This window comes from Lemur catta, chromosome 21, assembly GCF_020740605.2.
Source record: "Lemur catta isolate mLemCat1 chromosome 21, mLemCat1.pri, whole genome shotgun sequence".
Classification (NCBI taxonomy): Eukaryota; Metazoa; Chordata; class Mammalia; order Primates; family Lemuridae; genus Lemur; species Lemur catta.
The window spans coordinates 13,622,102-13,631,741 of NC_059148.1; the positions used below are offsets into that span (position 1 = coordinate 13,622,102).

Sequence of the window (9,640 nt, forward strand, 5' to 3'; positions counted from 1 at the left end):
AGATATATGTTTCCCGTTGCATCTCAGGGGACACCCGGTGTCACCTGGTCCCATTATTGGGGGTGCTAAGTGTGGTCAGTTGGTTAAGGTGGGATCCACCAGGGCTTTCTATTGTTAAAGTCCCCCTTTCCCTGTGTAAATAACATCTAATCTGCAGGTGGCACTTTGGGGATGCACACACATCCTGTTCTCTGGAAAACCATCCATCAGTTGACTTGGAATCCATTAATAATCCCTGCCAGAACCCAATATTGCAATGAGGGTTGCAGCAGGGAGATTTTTAAATTTTATTGTTCTTTTTCTACTCTTGCTAGTTGACATTCTCTGGTAAAGGTTTCTCACTGCCCCACCCCCTAATTTATATGTTTATACATTATCTATTAGCATTTTTTTAATGCTCAGTTTGTCCCAGAGTTGGCCGGTGGGGGCCCCTTCAAGCCGGCCCCTACATCCTTGTGCACACATCTCCCTCATTCTTTGAGAACTTCCTTACTTTCTGACACAAGAGAATGTTCCAGGCTCATCTTGTATTTGCCTTGCTCCAACCCTAAAATCAGCCATCTCTCCAAGATGACTCAGTTCCTTTCAGTGAAGAATGGTGTTTAAAAGCTAAGGTAGGAGTCCTGGGTATGCTTGTTACCCTGTGCAGAACAGGGCATCGCTGTTTCTAGAATCTTCCAGTGGACAGAAGATGTAGGATACATATGAGTTCATTCTGATGCCTCCAATAAAATCCAACATCAAAAGACTCTTTCTCATAATCCCCTCATTCCATAGTGTATCTCGCTGATTCCATGGTGAGAGCTCCCCTTCCTCAAATATCAATGTGTTTGCTCAATAGTTATAGAATTACATGACTTCAACTATCAATGACAACCTATTTATTACATTTCAGGGTTTCTTTGAAGTCCTTGTTATCCTTCGAGCATATCCAGTTGAAAGTACCCTTAGAGAGCCTGTGTCCAAAGGTTCGTTGAGTTAATTCCCCTTCTATGTGGTTATAATTGTATTCTCTGTTGTTGCTTAACAAACGACCCCAACACGTAGTGGCTTAAGACAACATTTATTATGTCATGGTTTCTGTGGGGCTAGGTGTGGCCCACTTGGGTCCTCTGCTTCAGGGTCTCTTGTGGGTTTCCATCAAGGTGTCAGCCGGGGCTGGTCCCTCTGGGGGCTCGACAAGGTGCGAGCCAGGGATGACTTCCATGCTCACTCACGTGGTTGCTGGCAGGATTCGATTCCTTGAGGGTTGTTGGACTGTGGGCCACAGTTTCTCAACTTGGTTCCTTGCTAGGTGACTTTCTCTATCAAGGTGAGCACGTGAGAAGAGCCAGAGAGAAAGAATGTCAGCAAGATGACGGTCAATTTTTTAATTAACCTCAAAAATGCCATCTCATCCCTTTTTCCATAATCCATTCATTAGAAGTGAGTCACCAGGTCCAGCCCATATTCCAGGGGAAAGAATGACACAAGGCAGGAGCACCAAGAGGTGAGCATTGCTGGGTCGGGAGCCACTTGAGAAGTCTCCATTTTGCCACCCCGTTCCCATCCTCCTTCCATGAATCCTGCCAATTTTTCCTTTTCTAAATGTATAGTCATGTATTTTTATTATCTCCCTATATTTCTGAGATAAAAGAGAGCCTGTTGCTTTTTAATTTATCCTTATATTCTAAAAATCACTTCATTTCTGTTCATAGAAATTATTCTCATTTTTTTTTGTAGCTACTTCGTACTCCATTATATGGAAATACCAAAGTTTGTTCAACATATCTTCTATAAACAGGCATTTTGGTTGTTCCTAATATTTTGCTATTACAAATAATGCCAGCATGAATAACTATGTGCATTTGTTGTTCTGGACTTGTAGAAGTGTATCTTCAGGTAAATTCCAAAAAGTGGAATTGAAGAGCTAAAAGATAAACACTTTTGTGATGTTGTTAGATATTGTCAAATACTCCATTTTGCATTCCCACCAGTGATGTATGAGAGAATCTATTTCCCCACTTCGATACCATGTTCCAACAGAGTATGGTGTTGAGCTTTCAAATTTTTGTCAGTCTAAGAGGTGAGGAATACTATGTTTGGGTAGTTTTAATTTGAATTTCTCTTATGTGAGAAGTTGAACATCTTTTCATGTTTTTAAGGTCCATTTATATGCCTCTTTATGTGAACCATCTATTTATGTCTTTTGCTTAATTTTAAAACTGAGTTCTTGATTTTTATTCTTGATTTTTAAGAGCTCTTTATATATTAAAGACATTAACTGCTTATTATCGGTGACATAGATTACATATATTCTTCCAGTCAGTTTCTCTTTTGACTTCACTTTTGATGTTTGTTGCAATATAATTTTTTATGCATTCAGATTTACTAGTCTATTACTACATTATATTTTGAATCATAGTTAGAAAGGCTTTGCCCATATTTTGGTCATACATGAATTCATCCATGCTTTCTTCTAGTGTTTGTGTGGTTTTGTTATTATTTTTACATTTAGATCTCTGAATTATTTGGTTTTTAAGTCTGGTACGAGAAGACCATGCTCATTTTTATAGAGGAGAAAACTTCTGAGGCATAGACAATTCACATGACTTTTCCAAGTTAACACAGATGGTAACAAAGTATTTGTTTAATGTCTACTATAAACTAGGCACTAAGGTATAAATTTTGTATTCATTATCTCATTAAATGCACCTTGTGCGTATTATCTCATTTAATCTTTGCCCAAACTCATTGAAGTAGGTTGTGTTCCCATTCTACAGATAAAGAAACTGAGGCTAGGAGGCATGTGGTGACCTGTCCAAAGTCACAGGGCAGGAAAGTGAAGGAAAGCACAAAGAAAAGTTGTATGTGCTAGCTTCCATTTATGATAGATTTGTAGATGCTACAATGAAATATCTTAACTTACACCCCATTGGCCACAATGGAGTCACGTGGCCACAACAGCTGCAAGGGAAACTGGGAAATGTAGTCCTTACCGAGGGTGGCTGCATACCCAGCTACATTCATGGATGCTGTTCCTAGGGAAAGAAGGGAGAACAGACTTCAGAGAACAACCAGCAGAGATGGGGAAACTGAGACCTGGCTGGGGGAAGTTATGCAGATCCTGAAATGGTATCTTTGGTCAATAACGAGTTATGAGATATAGAAAAATGTGTTTGTTGCATTCAGGGTTTAGATGCCAATGGCTCTGAAGTTAGCTCCACACATTGTTCTATTCATTCCCCTCAACATGGGAATCCAAGGTGCACATGCTCAGAACCTGCTTCCAGGTCTCGTCCCAAGACACCCATCCCTGCCTCATCCCTGGAGTCAACCCTCTGCCTCTTTCTGCCTTGGCTTCCTTAGGCTCTGGTCCACAGATAAGGAAGAAAACAAATCTGTCCACATCTTAAGTCTAAAATCCGAGAATGGCCTCTTTCCTAGAGAAGAGAGTGGAACACAGGGACCTGGTGGAAGGAACCCAGACTGAATTTTTTTTTGACCCAACTGCAGTGAAAACAATTACGGCTACTGATTTTTAAGGACCTACTATGTGTTAGATCCTATGCTGGACGTTCTACTTCCATTGCCTCATCGGCAGCTCATTTTTGCAAATGAGGGCAACAGAACTCAGAGAATTTGAGTGACATGACCATGATCCCCAAACCTCAAAGTACCAGAGGCTGGATTTGAACCCAGTTCTACCAGGCTGCACAGGACTCTACTTCTGATTCTAACTGTCCAGGCCACTGCCCATTACACGGTCAATGTTTAACAGACTGAAGTTTTACTATACTCATTCATTTAAAAAATATATGTAAACAGCACCTACGATGGGCCTAGAACTCTGCTGGACGTAGAAGACACAGAGAAGAATAAGAGAGTCCCGACCCTCAAGAAATTCATGGTCTCATGGACAGATCCAGGCAGTGAACAAGGACACTGATAAACCCACTGAATGGTTTCAGGTTATAATAAGCATGAAAAAGAAAGTAGAGAACTGGGGTAGACTGTGGCCGGGGGTTGGAAGAGGTGGGTGTGAACTGAGGATGAAGTGCTGAGGCCCAGGGCATGAGAAGGAAGCGGCCATCAGCATGGGCAGAGTGTTCCAGGCAGAAGGAACAGCCTGTGCAAAGGCTTGAGGTTGGACACGGCTTGCTATGTTCTAGGCACTGACCTCAGATTAGCAGGAGTGTGGTGACAAGGGGTCCCTCACTTGCAATTAAGCTGACGTGAAAAGAACAGACGAGATCCATCAAGACCATTAGAGGGAGTGTGGATTTGTTCTGGTTTGCCTGGGACGTTAATAGTGTCCCCAAGTGTCCCAACTTGAATGTTAAATTGTATGATATGTCAGTTAGCTACTGCTGTGTAACAAAACACCTCTCAATTGTAGTGGCTTAAAATGACAAGCATTCAGTTATCTATGGAGTCTGTGGCTCTGCTGGGGCTCATGCCAGTCTGGGCTGGGTTCCCTGAGGTGTCTGTGGTCAGCTGCAGGCCAGCAGGGCTGTTCTACCCCTGGGGTTGGCCGGCTGGGGTGATGAGAGAGACTGGGCCACATGCCTGTCACCCTCCAGCAGGCTGGCCCGGGCTTGTCATGGCAGCAGCAGGCTTCTGCAAGAGAGAAAAGAAGTGTACAAGGCCATGGAGCCCCAGGTTTGGAACCAACACAGTGTTGCTTCTGCCACATTCTACTGATCACAGAAAGTCATGTGGCCCATGGAGATTCAAGGGATGGGGACACAGACCTACCATGTCATGGGCGGAACTGCAAAGTCACATCACGGAGTGTGTGATGGAGAACAGGGACATGCAGAAAAGCAGTGCCTTTCACAAAAGTGGCCTACCACATACGATGGATGACCTTACTAACAGGCCGAGGGGAGGAATCGGATATTTATTCTATAATAAGTCTGGGCTCTGCAAACTTTTTCCAAATAGAGGGCCAGATAATGTATATTTCAAGCTTCACGGGTCACATGATCTCTGTTGCAACGATTCCACTCTTCTACTGTTGTGCAAACGCAGCCATATAAAAACCACAAACAAATGATCGTGGCTGTGTTCTAATAAAACTCTATTTACAAAAACAGGCAGCAGACATGATTTGACCCACAGGCTGTGGTTTGCTGGCCCCTGTGCTAGGTACAATGAGAAACTACTAAAAGTTTTTAGGCAGGGGAGTGCTGAGAGCAAATTTGACAAATTCCCTCGGCTTGGGGAATGGATTGAGGGGTAGGGACAGTGGCTGAAGGATGGCGAGCCTGCAGAAAATTGCTGTAGGGTCCAGGAGAGGGGTGACAGTGGCCCTGGACAGATGGTTGCAGCAGGAATGGGGGCAACTAGGTGCATTGGAAATGCGTGTAGAGGTGGGACCTGCTGCCTGCAGAGGGGTTGAATGTGGGTGGAGCACAGTAGCAAAGGGGCGTGTCTAGGCTACTGGGTGCAGGGGTGATGTCATTTACCTAGATGGGAAAGGCTTGGGCATGGGTAGGCGACCAGAGAGCCTAAAATTAAAGGCAGTGTCCCCACCTTCAGGGAGCTCATGTCCTAAGATGGGATTAACAAGTCATCTTTGTGTCAGAGAAAAAGGGCAACCAATACCAAAAATTCACAGCAGGGGAAACTGAGTCCCAGAGTGGCCAATAATGTCTTTGAGGTCAGACGGCAATCGGCAGTGAACCCTCAAGCAGGACTGCAGTCTCCAAAGCTCACACCCCTGAAACGCATGGTTTCTTTTCAGTTGCTATCTGTCACCCAACTCCTTAAAAGAAAAAAAAAGGGGAAAAACCTCCTCTGTGGATTTGTAAGCAAATGCGATGACTCGGGCAATAATTCGCCTCCGCCAGGGCTGGTGGATATCCTGCCTCAGCCCTGAATAGGGTCTTCCGTTTTTTGAAGCTTAAAAGAAAAAGAACTTTGAGCTCCGGGGCTTTAACATCACAAGGAAATAAAGTCCCTCGCAGAATTAGAGGATCAGATAAGTCGAGACAAAAATGGAATCGCATAAAGTAAAAATGTCCATCTGAAAATTGTCCCCCTAACTGTTGGAAACAAGAAATAGCAGCGGGGCGTGGTAGAAAGCCTCATTCTGACAAATAGCGTCTTGCTGCGCATTCGGATTCTGCGAGGCTCTTGACAAGAGAGAGGTGATTTGGGCTGAAGAGGAATCTCCAAAACGCGATTTTCCCCTCCCCGGGCCCCTGGAGATATGCTGGCTGGGTAACCAAGGAGAAGCCCCAGCTTCGTGCAGAAGCGACTCTGACTGCTCAGAGCGCGTCTTATAAACACTCAGAATGAAAGGAATGGCTTTGTTCCTAGGCTGCCAACTCCTTTCCTGCACCCTCCAGTCGTGGAGACAAAAAGGCTGTCCGGTGTGGATCACGCGTCCTGATCTTTCACGCACATCCGTGCCCAAGCACTGAGCTCTTTGCTGGCAGCAGAAAGGGGGCGTTAACAGGCTGGGTTCAAACCTCGCCTCTGTCTGATCTAGAGCAAGTGTCTGTGCCTCTCGAAGCCTCAGTTTTCCCATCTGAACAATGGGCATGATCATGGACAGCGCTCACAACGTTGCTGTGAGATGACCAAGGACTCATAGCAGGTGCCAAGTAAACAATCACCTAAATAATCCTTTTTCTAAAGTCTAACAGTCTAAGGTGGCAAGAATTGGAAACCAGCATTGACGAAGGCCCTATAATGTGCTAGCCATTTCAAAACCCATGTTGTATAAGGTTCTCCTGTAAATACCCTATGAGAGGAGTGTGAGTAACGGATATAAAGTCTTACCCGAGGTCTTATCCAAACTCCCCGTGTAGGACCCTAAACCCAAAACGAAACAGGCGAAACCAGCACATACCCTGGTGTTCAAACTTGGAACGTCTCCTAGACCAGGTGTCAGCAAACCAAGAGCCAAATCCATCCTGCCGCCTGTTTTCGCAACTAAATTTTTATTGGCACTGTGCCACGCCCATTTACATACGGAATAATACCTTTCCGGCAGCCGTGCTAGACTTAACATTCTTTGACCAAGACTGCCGGGTCCAAAGAGCTGAAAATATTTGCCAGCTGGTTCTAATTTACAGTTTCCTGGGCCCCTGATCTGGAACAATGATGGTAATAATCCCAGCATTTATTGAGCACTTACTGGATGCTGGTGTGGTGCTCTCGAGCCAGACCTGAGAAGCAGGTATGACTATTATCCCCTCCCCGTTGTGGGTGTGGAAGGAAGCTGGGGTGCAAGGAGGCGAATGGGGGTGGAGGTCAAGGGCAAGGTTTGAACCCAGGTCCAGCCTGGTTCCCACTTAACCCTTTGCAGGAGGAGGAGACAGATCTGGGGGCTGTTTTCCTCGATCACATTCGAAAGGTTAAGCTGTTATTCTCGACTTTGCCCTCATTAGAATCCCCTGGGGAGCTTTAAAAACTAGGGTCCTCTCCTTTCCCACAACCAGAGAGCCTGACTTAATTGGTTTGGGACAGGGGCGGATAATTTTTACAGTCCCCCAGGTGGTTATAATGTGCAGCAAAGGGTGAGAGCCACGGGGTTACATAAAGAAAAGGTGACCAGTGTCCCAAGCCCCCGCATGACAGACAGCTCTTGGGCGCTGGCGTCACTAAGCACGCACTGTGAGTCCCCGATCGTAGCTGCGGTTACGGACACACCCGTCCCAAGTCAGACAGCCCCCATGACAACCCAGCCCCTGACTCACTGGCCCTAAGGCACCAGGTCGGTCTTATGTGGGGTTAATTAGCATAAAGTCACCCCTAAAGGACTGTGGGAAAAATTACTCTTTCAGTCCAGCAGAATTCACCAGTATGGTCTCCCATGGGGGCGCGGGAAACTGACTTCTCTTTGCAAACAGTGACATTAACCACAAAGGTACACCGAATGCCCTGTCTGGGCGGTCACCGGGCCGAGCACAGGGCGTTCCTCATCTCATGTCATCCTTACAGCAACTCTCTGCGGGGGATTCTGTGATTAGCCGAGTTTTACAGGTGGAGAAACTGAGGCCCGGAGGGGCGAGGCACCGTGCCCACGGCTCCCATCTGTAAATGAGAGCTCAGGGCCGGAGCGAGGGTCTCCGGCCCCCCCAGCCCAGGAACATTGTTCAAGGAGGAGCCCCTGTGACACGCCTCACGCGGCGTCTCCTTGGCTCGGAAGGATTTTTTTGTTCTGGGAAAGCGTGCTGAAAAATGAAAGACCAGGGCATTTCTTTTCCTCCTTTCTCGAGGCCCTCGGCGTTCTCGAGAGAGAACTAAGCGATCAGGAGAAGGTTACTCTGCAGCGGGGCCCCCTCGCTGCCATAGGTCTAATGAAACAAAACCCCAGCCAAATCAGGGGCATATTTCATCTAATGGGAGGAAATATATGTGGCATTTCTGCCTAGCGCTTGACCTGCCGCATTTATGCGCGGAGAGAGAGGGTTCGATACATCACAGGGCAGTTATGCGCTGCTTAAGCGGCCTCTCGGGCGTGGGGGACGCGCAAGAAGAAAAATCTCAGGTCCCGGTCCCTGTCTTCTTGCCTTTCCATGGCCCCGCTCCAGGGCCAGCACTTCTAAGGAGTGTTACAAAGCTTTGGAGCAGGGGAAAGACTCTTGTGGATCCAAAGACCTGGGTTAGTCCCCCACTAGCTTTGTGCCCTTGGGCGACCCACAGCTCCTCTCTGACCCTCAGTGTCTTCATCTATGAATGAAGAGGTTGAGCATCGGTGTCTCTACACTGGACCCAGCAATGTGGAATTTGAGGACAGAAAGCTGATTTCTAAAACCTCCTTGGAAAGCAAATAACGCTTAAGAGGTGAAGCCCAGAGTCTTCCATCCGCAAGGGTCATGCAATCTGTCCCTGTGTAACTCGGGAGTGTCCAGACTATTTGAACTCACACCCTAAAAAACCGTGCATATACACACTCACACGTATATACACACATAGCATAAATGGATATATATAAACATACACACAAGCTTATAAATTATGGTCATGTATTATTGTATTCATAGAAAGTACATTACAAAACAGACACAAAAATGAAAGTTTTTAAAGAAAGAGCTAAACTATATATAGAAGTTCTGTTAACATTCTAACGACACCTCCTACCCCCAGGGCACCCAATCTCTGTCACTCTCCTTTCTCATAGCACTTACCACCTTTCGCCATATTCCACGGCTTATCATTCATAATGAAGGGGGATGCTATTAATATTCCCATTTTAAAGATGGGAAAATTGAGGCAAGTCACCCAGCCCGATAGTCTGAATTCAAACCCAGGTCTGTCTGACTCCACACTACTTCCCTGTTGTGACGTCTCTGGGCTGACACACTCAAGGCCGGGTGCCCAGCTGCCCCTGGCTGTGCTGGGAGGGCCCACGTGGCCGGGAGGCCGACATGTAGCGTCCCAGCTTCTGGGCTTCGGTGCTGGCCAGGGTCCAGGCTCTGTGTCAACCGCGGCCAGAGGAGGAAGAGCCCGCTGATTTAGGTCCCATCTGGATGGACGGCCGACAGGAGCCAGGCTGCTCCAGACGCTGGGGGAGGATGATAAGCGTGGCCCCCCGCTGCCCCCACATTCCTGGCTGGTGACGCCTGCGGGCGGGCAGCGGCGGGCGGGGAACGCCTCGGCAAGTCCCCCTCTCCCCCTGCCCCTCCCTGCTGGCTGAGGCTTC

The 9,640-nt window shown here is 46.9% G+C and overlaps 1 long non-coding RNA gene across 1 annotated transcript; it reads right to left on the reverse strand.

Moving 5' to 3' along the window:
- Positions 1-1,053: 1,053 nt before the first annotated feature.
- LOC123625792 lies at positions 1,054-9,419 on the reverse strand. Its single transcript, XR_006730654.1, has 3 exons — positions 9,126-9,419; positions 2,979-3,020; positions 1,054-1,304 (listed from the first exon to the last, which is right to left on the reverse strand). It is a non-coding gene; the product is annotated as an uncharacterized LOC123625792 (long non-coding RNA).
- Between the last annotated feature and the right edge of the window lie 221 nt (positions 9,420-9,640).